Source organism: Otolemur garnettii, unplaced genomic scaffold (genome assembly GCF_000181295.1).
Source record: "Otolemur garnettii isolate 467f Iridium unplaced genomic scaffold, OtoGar3 scaffold00058, whole genome shotgun sequence".
Lineage (NCBI taxonomy): Eukaryota > Metazoa > Chordata > Mammalia > Primates > Galagidae > Otolemur > Otolemur garnettii.
The window spans coordinates 8,622,852-8,634,372 of record NW_003852453.1 but is presented as its reverse complement, the minus strand read 5'-3'; the positions used below and the strand labels follow the sequence as shown (position 1 = coordinate 8,634,372).

General features: G+C 47.2%; 1 protein-coding gene across 3 annotated transcripts in view; it reads right to left on the bottom strand.

The window, feature by feature from the left end:
- The window catches only part of GNAO1 (G protein subunit alpha o1), a 161,547-nt gene that overhangs the window by 124,567 nt on the left and 25,459 nt on the right, over window positions 1-11,521 (bottom strand). The window lies entirely within an intron of this gene.

Here is an 11,521-nt window from a genome sequence, read left to right as displayed (position 1 = left end):
AACAAAGAAAAGATGGATAAAGCTTCAGCTATTTCCTGATAACAACAGACATCCCAGGCACCGTCTATACAGTGATGGGCTGTGAGGGGAGGGTGCAGGATGACAGATTACACTAGCGTGGGGTCTCCCTTTCAGTCTCTCGGCCTCAGTTTGCCATTCTGGGAAACGCAAGGGCTACATGGTCTCTAAGAGGCTTTCTGGTTTCACTTATTTTATTATTACTATTATTATCTTTAAAGCTATCCTTCAAAAAGGCCTTCCATTATAAACCACTGTATAACTCTGGGCATACGTGGACTCAGTTTCCAGGAAAAGGCAAACAAAGACACAAAGAGTAAAGACACCTTACCTAAGAGGCAGCAGAAATCCTGGAGCTTTGACTCCTACATTAAAGATGCTCAGAAACGCAGTCATTCAAGTATTAACCCCCAAAGAGGCCCTTAGCTATCCAACATCAAAGTCTTGTGGGCTGAGTCTCAGTGGCTTATTCTGCACACCACACTGGACCTCTGGTTTATATAAAGCAAACCATAAAGGTTATTCCAACAGCTTCAGAATATTTCCTATTCCCTGCATCTCCCCGCCCACTCTCTGATCGTGGATGAAGGACAGAGCTATAAAATCTGCTTGAGAGGTGACCCCTTATCAGGGACTGGGCAAGGCACTGTTTGCTGAAGGCCCCACTCACCCAGGTGCAGCCACCATCCTGGGTCTGAAATAACAGATGGTTGGGGCTTGGAAGTGAATATCCCGCCTCCCCTGGACAAGCTGTGTTTGCACAGGGCACAAGTGGCATGAGATTCCACTGTGGGGCATGAAAGAGACCAGGAGACCAGGCCCCACAAGGGCCTCCATTGTAGGCTTTGTACACAGGGCTGGATGGCTCCTGGGTGCATAAAGCTTATATCAGGAATGCACCACCCCCAAGGTGAATGCAGAGCAGCAGCTTTTACTGAAGTTTTTTTTTTTTTTTAATTATGTAATATAAGTAGCTAAATAGTCAAAAGCATCACTTTCATAATAAAACAAACAGGAGGAGTTTATTTCACTATATAAAGGAGAATGCAAAAATTCACATGGATTTTTAAAATAAAAAGCCAGATGTCAAAGAAACTCTGGGCATGAGGTGGGCTGCTTTAGGCAATGCCCTTTGACCTCCCTGGGCATACATTTCACCCTCCTCTGCCACAAGGGCTACTTGCAGAAAAGGTCGAGAAGTTCTAGGAGTGTAATAAGCTGGACTTTCCTTCATTCCACAGACACTCTCTGGGTACCTGCCATCTGTCAGCCATGATTTTAAATACTCTGAAAGTAGATATACTTGAGTTTTGGGGCCTCAAGTATTTTTTTAATCTGTAAAATGGAGACAATGAAACTCTATTTAGTTGGGTTATTATGAAGATTAAGTTCTTTTTTTTATTTTTTTTTATAGAATGGTAGCTATGTACATTAATGCACTTCTGGGGTACAGTGTGGGGTTTTCACATGCAATCTGAAATACTTCCATCAAACTGGTCAACACAGCCTTCATGTCATTTTCTCAGTTATTGCTTTAACACGTTCACATTCTACTCTTAGAAAGATTCACCTGTACTCCTATAAGAAAAACCTCAGAAGTGATCCCTCCAAACCCCCTCCCTCCACCCATTCCCCCCTGAAGATTAAGTTCTTAACCCATCTAGTCATCTATCTATCCAAGGACAGTATCTAGTAGTCAGCAGAAGTTCAATTACTTATAGCTCCTGGCTCTCAACTATCGGTAAAGACAACAATAGTGTCCTCTAAAAAAAGCAGATATTCCTCAAAATGATTCCACCCTCACCGTCAAAATCCTCCATTCAAGCATTAAGGTCATTTTTCATTTCTCCTCCATTACAAAAGTTTCCTAAGTAGCATTAGGTTATATAACGAGAAAGTTAATTCATTCAATCAATGAATATTTATTGAGCTTCTACTATGTGCCAGGTGCATAGCAGAGAACAGACAATCCTTGCTGTCATGAAGCATACATGGAGGGAACAGCCAACAAAATACACACACACACGCACACGCACACACACGTCAGCACAAAACACTTTTAAGAAATATAAAGCAGAGTTAAGTGAGGGATTGGTAACAATAGGGTGCTAATTTAATACAGTGGTCTGAAAATATCTAAGAAGGTGACATTCACACAGACATGAAGGAAGTGAGGTGAAGAGATGTGCCCACTACATGCTGCAAATTAGTTAGCACTGGGCCTTGGAATCAAGTTTTCTGGATACCAAGTGCTCTGCCCACCGTACAGTTGCCCCAGGCCCCAGTTCAAGTTGGGGGGGGGGACACCATCATGATCCACAGACACATAGAAAAAACATTATATTTTGGTATCACTAGTTACAATAAGTTTTAGTTAACACATATTTTTCTATTTGCCCTTATGCATTTAATATACATAGTATCTTTATTTCTACAAATATATTTACATATATTTTAGGGTATATATTATACAGATATACCTATTAGACATATATAATATGTACATACACATGCGAGCTCAAACACATTTACTAAAAAAGCACATGAACAAAAACATCTGCAGCACTCTGCCACTCTGCAGGTGTGTCTCTACCTGTCCTAGCCCAGCCTGGCTATGGCCCTGACTGAGCCTGGGGAAACCTTCCTCTCTGGCTGCACTTGGAACATATAAACTGTCCAGATAGCAGCGGGCTGGCCTCCCATCCAGGCTCTGGAAAGTACCGTCAGCTCTGGAACTGTGTTCAGGGGAACTTGGTCACATCAACTTCAGGGTGAGACCTTCTTGCCAATCTTGTTATGCCTCTTCAGGTAACTAAGCCCAGCACTACCCAGGTAGGAGGTGGAGGCCTCGTAGTCCAAGGAAGCCAGGCAGACGCAGCTACCATGCTTGCTGTGTGCTCCTGCCAGACTACCTGATTGCAGCATTTCACTCAGTTTCAGCCACAACTGGTGATTCTAAAGTGCACCATTAAATTGATTATATCACCAGAAAGAGGACCAATAGGCTGCAGATAGAGAAAAACAACACCTCTAAGCTTCATTAAGTAAGCAAAGCGTTAACAACAGAACAGCCTGGGAAAGAGGTGAGATAGCTTCAATATACACTGAGTCAGAGAGACCCCAATTCTTACCATGGAAGTAGAGTGACGCCTTCAGTACCTGACACTGGTCAGGAAGGGTGCAGCACAGAGAGCGCATCAAAGGCCCTGGGATGGGGTGGGAGCCATGTGCTCACTCCCTGAGCCAAGGACCAAGCCAAGAACCAGGCTGCAGAGGCAACTCTGCCTGGGTTCCTCCAGAGCAAGGGACAAGCAATGCCTCCTGGACCAAGTGAGCATAACGTGTGTAAAGTGAGCAGGTGGTGAGACAGCAGGGGACGGAGAAGCCTGAGTAGCAGTGCCGGGTAGACTTGCCTAAAGACATTATATTTCTTTCTTTCTCTCTCTTTAAAAAAAACAAAAAACTGTAAAGGCCAATAAAACAAAACAAAACAAAGTTTCCCCTCCCTACCTCTTCACCCCACTCCTTACAGACAAAACCACAGGACATCTCTGAGGGTGGGTTGTGGTTTGGGGGCAGCCATTCTGTAATTTCTGCTGTTGTCTGAAGGCTGTTCCAAATTTTTAAAATTCCCAAACTGTACCGTGGGGCTGAGGGTGAGGGTGGGCTTGTTTCTGCGGGGAGCAGGGAGGGCAGTACGTGCCAAGTTTAGGCTCTTGGGGGAGGGCCAAAGCCAACCAAGTTCAAACTCAGCTCTGTCATTTACTGGCTGTACAGCCTTGGTAAGACTTCTCAGCCCCTTCATTCTCAGTTTGCTGTTCTGTGAACAGAGAAGAAACCACCAAACTCATAGCTATTGAAAGCTATGTTAACATTTAAATGAGATGAAGTGTACAAGTGTCCAGAATCTATAAAACATATGTCTAAAGTGCATCTCCAAACTAACACGGCCAGGGCCAGCCCACGGTTTCCCCCAATGCCCAAGTGCTTTCTCTGCACCTCTCGTCTACCCTGCCTCAGTGGATGGCCTCACATCCCTCTGTGGGCTCAGACCAGAGGGCTCAGAATGCTCTTTAGTTCTTGCTTCTTCAGCCTGCACAGCCTAAAACCGCTGTGTGCCAGGGCTGGCCTGTACCAGCTCAGGAGATGTAACTGTGCACACTGTTCTCTGGTCAGATCGGTAGCCTGAAACCAGGTGGGAACTTTACACCATGGAAACTGGCCAAGTGCAAACAGGGCTTCCTTCCCACCCTGGGTGGTCTGCCAGCACACCATCACCATCATCCTAACCATGACTCTAACTCCAAACTACTGCCTGGTTCCGCTAATTTCTCACAGTCTCCTGCCACAACCCTGGTCCCAGGCCCTACCTTGAGGACTCAAGGACTACAACGGCTCCATCCCAGTCTCCCCTTCCTCTCCTGCCCTCCCATAGCCCCTGCTCCACGCAGCAGCCAAAGCAAAGCCAAAGATTTAACTCAGGTTATATCTTTCTCCAATTAACTTTCTCCTGTGGCTTCCCAACACAGTTGGAAAAAATGCTTAAATGCCCCTCCTGCAGCTCCAGCCACCCCTGCAAGTCTCCCCATCTCTAGGTCACTACGGCTCACTGTCTCTGTCTTTGTATCCCTGTTCCTTGTGTTTGGAAAGTTCTTCCCCTGGATCTCTGCATGGCCACACAGCTCTCATCATTTAAGTCTTGGCTCAGATTTCACCCCTCCAGGCCACCTGAGCTAAAGTAGCCACTAGCTCTCCTCCTTTTCATCCCCGTTTAATTAACTGTATGTTTTCATTGTGACTAGAACAGGGCACACAGCAGACACTCAAGACATGGTTACAGTCTTACTGATGAATGAGGCTATCAATATTATGCCACTGTTCTACTCATTCCCTATCTGCTAGAATGAGCTCCACCCTCCCACCAGAAGGCAGAAGATGGCTTTGGCCCCATCAGATCTAGACAGAGTCTATATACTCAGATGTCGACCTGGCAACCAAAGGAAGCCCAGATTCAAATAGCTGGAGCCCACATAATTCCTGCTAGTACCCTCTGCCTGACCAGAGAGAGTCACTGCCTCCCAACCTCCATTTCCTCATCTGTAAAACTGAGCAGGTCATACCTGCCTCAAGGGACTAGTGTAAATCAAAGTAAGCCTTGGGCCAAGTGTTAAATCCTGGGGCTGGTGTGTAGTAGGATCATGTGTTAGGTACTCTTTCTGGGTACCACCTACATATTTTGTCCTTCCTATAAGTTAAACCTGGTAGCCCTGACATCATGACGCTGGCCATCTCTTGCCTAGATTTTGCTTAACCTTCCTCCAATACACAGCAAAGCCCTAATTCCAGTGACAGCATGAGGCCACATCATGCACTGCAGAAACAGAAAGGCTTTTCCTGTGGCTGCCTCGTATCAGGGGCAGCCTGGCAGAGCCTTGAGGTCCAGACACTGGTGACTACCTGTCCAGCCTTAGCTAGCTCCCAGGGAGATGTGGGTCACTACCAGATGCCCAGAAAGACCTCACTGGCTGTGAGTTGTAGTCAGCTGCAGCAGAGCTAGGAGCCTGTGGGAAAACCACACATATCTGTGCTGAAGAATAATGTGAATGTTCTTGAAATATCCTTCTGAAAGGGACCTGGAGCTGGGTTTGAGACCCTGAAGATGTCCAGATGGATTACAGATGGGGGAAACTCAGTCCCAATGAGCCAAGGGTCCTAAATACATAAAGCTGTAGGTGTATATGGGCAGATTAAAACCCAAGTCCCCTGACTAGGCCCTGCAGTCTTATGTCCCAGCAGAGGGGGATGGACACAGCGATGGGTTGGCCATGGGCCTGTGGTTGCTTTTTGTTGGGGAGCTGCCTCAGGAGATCCAGAGAAGCCTGAGAACCAGCTACAGATAGATCTTGCCAGAGACTACTTGTAGGAAGAGAGTGTAAATGTCCTCACTCTTCCAGTCCCTCTGAGGCCACACCAGGGGCCAGGATCAGCATCCACACCTCCATCCCACTGGACTGGCCTCTGGCTTGGCTTAGGCATCAGGGTCTTGAGACCTCCAGAGAAGCAAACATAGCCTGGGGCCGAGGAAGACACAATGGTCAGATAGAAGACTGGCTACATTCTGGGGCTCTGGGCTACCGGTCTCTTGGGGCCCACCCTTTCCCCACTGGGCCTCCGCTTCTCAGAGGTAAGATGAGAACCTTGGACTTGACCTCTTGTAAGAGTGCCTCCATTTCTGACATTCTCTGAGTCTAATAGCACTCATTCAAGTCACTTACTCTTCCTGGTTCTTGGTCATTCATTTGATACATTTACTAAGCATCTTTTCTGGGCCAGGTGCTGTGGGCAATCAGAGATGGACATAAAGCAGTCCTCCTCTCAGGAAGGATGAATCTTGTTCCTCAGGCAAGTTACTGAACATCTCCAAATCTCTGTTTCCTCAACTGTAAAACAGGTTTGATAACTTTCACAGCTGACACCAGCTAAGTGTTTACCAGTGTGCCCCGTGCTCTGTTGAGGGGTGTCACATTCAATGCTCACAACCCAAAGCTGGGTGCCACTTAACCAATCAGCAAGTCAGGCAGATTTCCCCAGGTCACTCTGATGAGCAGAATAATGGCCTCCCCAAAGATGTTCATAGCCTAATCCTGGGAACTTTACGTGGCAAAAGGGACTTTGCAGATGCCATTAAGGTTATGAGATGAGTAGATTATCCTGGATTATCTGGGTAGGCCCAATCTAATCACACGAGTCTTTAAAAGCAGAGAAGCTTTCCTGGCTGGATCAGAGTAAGAGAGATACAGCAATAGAAGAAGGATCAGAGAGAGGTGACTGAGAAGGACTCGACTAGCCTTTGCTGGCTTTGAAGATAGAGGAAAGAGGCTCACAAGCCAAGAAGTGTGGCGGCTGCCGCTGGAACCACCCTGCATTTACAGCCAAGATGAAAAGGGGGCTCTTACGACTACAAGGAGGAGGGTTCTGCCAACAGTCTCAAAGAGCAGGACACCATTCTCCCTCTAAAAACCCCAGAAAGGAATGCAGCCTGCCAATACCTCGATTTTAGTCCGGTGAATGGGACTTCTAACCAATTATAAAATAATAAATTTATATATTTTTAAAACACAAAATCTATGGTAGGTAGCTTGTAATAGGCACAATAGGAAACATACAGTTACACACCTAAAAGGTGCTGGATCTGAGCTCTGTGCAGAGGCCTTAATGCATAACACGGATCCTCAACCACACCACAAAGTTCATCTCGCCATACAGTACAATCAGTGTCAGTTCACCATGCCCTGAATGCTGGAATAGAGCTCAAAACATGCTACTATCATCATCCTCACCATCAGTCCTCATACTCTAGTTCCAAAGCTATGTCACACTGTGTCCCCATGTACCAAATGTAGGGACTGGACCAAATGCTCTCGGCGGATCTGTCTTGCCTGAGTCTGTCCTTGGCCCAGTCCATTTCTGCATTTCCTTCCTCACACATACCTAAGTTGGAAGCTTAAACTGTCAGGCTCTGCGGGGGTTGATGGGCCTAAAGGGATTTCCTGTACTTAGTGAGCACACGTGAGGGGGGTATGATCTCACTGAGGAGACGGGGGTGGGGGGGGTGGGGTGTGTGTGTGTGTGTGTGTGTGGTGGTGGTGGGGGTGTGGCCTTTGTTTGAGGAAGCCACCAAAGAAGCCAGCAATAGGGGGTCAGGGGACTCCAGAGTTTGGGAATGGAGGAGGCATTCTAACCTAGATGATCATATCCCCCTGGCTGTAGAGGGGCAAACCCTGGGGGTCCATCCACATATCTTTGGATGGATGGCCCATTACCTCCTGCCATAACAACCCTAGGTTTCTGCAATTTGTGGGTTGGTTTTCTACCAACTTCATGGGTCTGTTGCAGAAATAACTAAAAGGACTGCAAAGCACTTTGCAAATCAAGGAGGCTGCCTCACTTGCCCTCCAGAGCTCTGAACACACTGCTGCTCCCTCCCTCCCTCCCACTGACATGCTCTGCTCTTAATAAGGCTCCATAAAGATCTTTCCTGCGAGATAATCATAGACTCTCAGGGGCATGCCACTCTCAGCTGTCAGCATCATTTAGGAAGACCTTATAAAGGCTTTCTAAGTCTCCTGTTCAACTCAAAGTTGAGCTCTCTTAAAAAACCCTGATAAATCCCACAGCAAAACTTCTGTGCTTGACTTCTAGCTCTTTTCCTAAGTTTCCTAAAATCCCACCTGGCCTCTTATCACTCCATGGAAGCAGAGCACTTGGGTCAGACGGACATTATCTCTAGATGCCACCATGGGCTCTGGTGCTGCCCTCACCTCTCTCTGCCTTGGTTTCTCCTGTAACCTTGGGATCAAAAATAAAAGACCACCAGACACTGTGGCACAGGTACAACTCTGCCAAAACAATGATGACTAAAATCTCATCCATGCTTTTGTCCTCTGTTCACTGTAATGAGCTGCCTTCAGAGAGTTAGTAACTGTTCTCAGAGAATAAGACTACATGTATAATCTTATCATCTGGTCCAGGGATTTTTAATCTGCAGGCCATGAATACCCAAGGCTGAGTGGGTGGGCCCCCAGACTGCCTTTGGGTGACTATGAATTCCTGTCTTAGTTTGTTTGCACTGCACAACAAAATACCTGGGACTGGGTAATTTGCAAAGAACAGAGATTTGTTGTCTCTCAGTTCTGGAGGTTGGGAGGTCCAACAGCAGGGTACCGACATTCCATGTCTATGAGGGCCTTCTTCCCACATGCTTACATGATACAAACTGGAAGGACCAAAGGGAGGAAGGGGTGAATGTGCTCCTCGAGCTCTTTTATCAAAGTGCTAATCCCAGCTGTGAACATGGGGCCCTTCTGACATAGGCACCTCCTAAAGGCCTCATCTCTTAATTCTGTCCTATTAGGGATTAAGTTTTAACACCAATTTTGTAGGGAACACAAACATTCAAACCAGGGCCACTGCAAATGCAAACATTTGTTTTTTAAATTAAAAAATGCACTAGCATTATTCTAAAAAGATTCTTCATAGTTTCCATCAGTTTTTCAAAGGGGTTTGTGACCCTAAGACATTGAGAACCTCAGTTTTAGGTCCTAACTTCTCCAGGAGGCTGTCAATGCTCACAGGACAAAGTCCAAGCGTCATTCTGCCCTGGAAGCCTGGAACTCGTCATGGAACCTGGCCAGAGCAGGTGCTTAGTAAATGATTTTTGCAGGTTTTGGCTGGGGCTGGGTTTGAACCCACCACCTCTAGCATATGGGGCTGGCGCCCTACTCCTTCGAGCCACAGGCACCGCCCAGTAAATGATTTTTGAAACTTTGGTTTTTGAAAGCACTTTTCAAGGTGATTTTTTCATGTGGGGAGGAAAGAACACATGGAAAAGGTGGTGGTGACTTCTTACAAGCAGGTGGAGCTAAGACTAGGAGGCTTGGGACCTTGTTCCAGGTCTGCCTCCAACCTCAGTTTCAAAAAGAGGCCAAAGATATCTGTCCTGCATGGCTGTCCAAGGAGTGACAGAGAGATTTCACAAAAATAATAGGTATGAAGAGCTTTGTCAATGATGGTCTCCACTTCTGCCCTTTCTCTTGTGGCTTCTGGATCTGCCATCCCACTCCTGCTGCTCCTCAGCATTGGGCTCAGAGGATCTAATCTTCCTCTGCTTTGTTGGACTTTTGGACTGACCAGGGGCTTCTTTAGTTCCAGGAAATCAAAGCTTGAGACCTAGGAGAGCCCAAGATACCAGGACCTCACCCTACTGGCAGAAGCCAGGTAGCAGGACCCCCCCCCCCATTCCCCCTGCTCTCGGAGCTTTAGCACACACTTTCAGATGCTTCTCCAGGGCTACTTTGTGGCTGTTTTAAGATTCTTCCAAAGAAGGGAGAGGTCAGAGCCATGAAGTAGACACACAAAGCAGAATGGGGCAATGGACAAAAGCCTGCATTAAGGGTCCAGAGATGTGTTTGAGTCTTGACTTGTGGTTTGCTGAGTAACATAGGAAAAGTTCAATTTCTTCTTTGCACAGGAGTGTCTTTCTCAGGCGGAAGGAGCTCAGGCTAGGCAAAGGACTTCTGATACAAAAGAAAACCGTCTTTAAAGAACCTGGTTTTCTGGAAGGCACGTAGTCATGCTGATATGACAAACTGAAAGGCCCCCGAGGAAGGCTTTTGCTGGAGGAAGTGCAAGTGAGAGCTGAGATGCAATGGGAGGTCTTGGCTTTCCAAGCAGGCTTCTCCATCACACTGGGACTTTTTTCCTGAGCTGAGGTCTTGACAGAAAAGGAAGGGGTAGGTCACTAATCACTGCCAGGTCACTGGAGCTCCAAGATGGCAGGGGAATAGGAAAGATTAGCAACAGCAGAGCTGAACCTAAGGTAATGGCTTCCACCCAAGACTAATAGAATAGAAAAGACATGGTAATCAGGCACCAGCGCACTCCTCAATGTACCAACAATCTTCATCAGCAACTGAGTCCTTGACATTAGGTGGTCATGCCCCATGGTGTCCCTAGAGTGCAGTGGCCTCTCTCTGCAATGAGTCCACTCAGAAGTGTTTGGAGGGGGAGGTGAGAGGACGTCGGCGGAGGCAGAAACAGCTCCCACTGAGCACATTCATTCAAAGTGGTATCTTTCACTTTTTAAAAAATGTGTGGGTGCATGCCCACAAGGGAAAGACAGGAACAGTGTGAAGCAAGGGTTGGTCTGTTCAACAAGCAACCGAAACAGCAGCGGTCTATGGGTTCAAAAGGGGCTTCCATAAAGTGGTGGCTATGTTGAGGCCTGGGCTGTGAGTGCAATGTGGCCGGACGAAGCAAGGCTAAAGTGGCTCCAGGAATAGGGCACAGTGTGGACAGAGGTCTAGAGACCAATAAAAGAACACACATAGAGGGCTACAAAAACTGACGGAAGTGCAGTGTGGTTTAGGCACAGGAGGAGGCAAGGCTACTGGCAAGGGAAGGGGCTAGAGAGGTGGGCAGGATGCAGACCACGTGGGGCCCTGAGCTGTCCTGGGGGATCAGGCAGCTGGGAGTGAGCCCTCTGGGAGCCTAGCAAATGCCTTTCTCAAGAGTTGGCCTACGGAGCCAGGTACCACAGGATGGTGTGGCTGAGCCCCATGTCCACCAGCTCTCTTTAGTTTTCATTTTACAGGAGAATTATTTGCTGTAAATCTCTCTTGCCAAGCCTGCTGCAGCAGGGCATTGATGTTTCATTTCTGTTTTCTCCACAGATATTGACACCCCATTTCCTACTTACTCCCTGTAACTCACACCCATGTCAGAACTGGAAGTCTGGTGGGTGATGGTCCCACCAGGAAAGGCAGCTGAGGCTTCCTCTTCATTCAGGAAGGTGTAAGCCAGATGAGCATCAAGTTTAGAGAGAGAGCACCTCTACTCAGTACAATGAGGCATTTTTCATGTCCAGCAAAGGACAGAACAGCAATAAAGAGGGATGCTATCGTGGGATATTTGAGAGAATTTCTTGGCCCATCTAGGGCTAGGC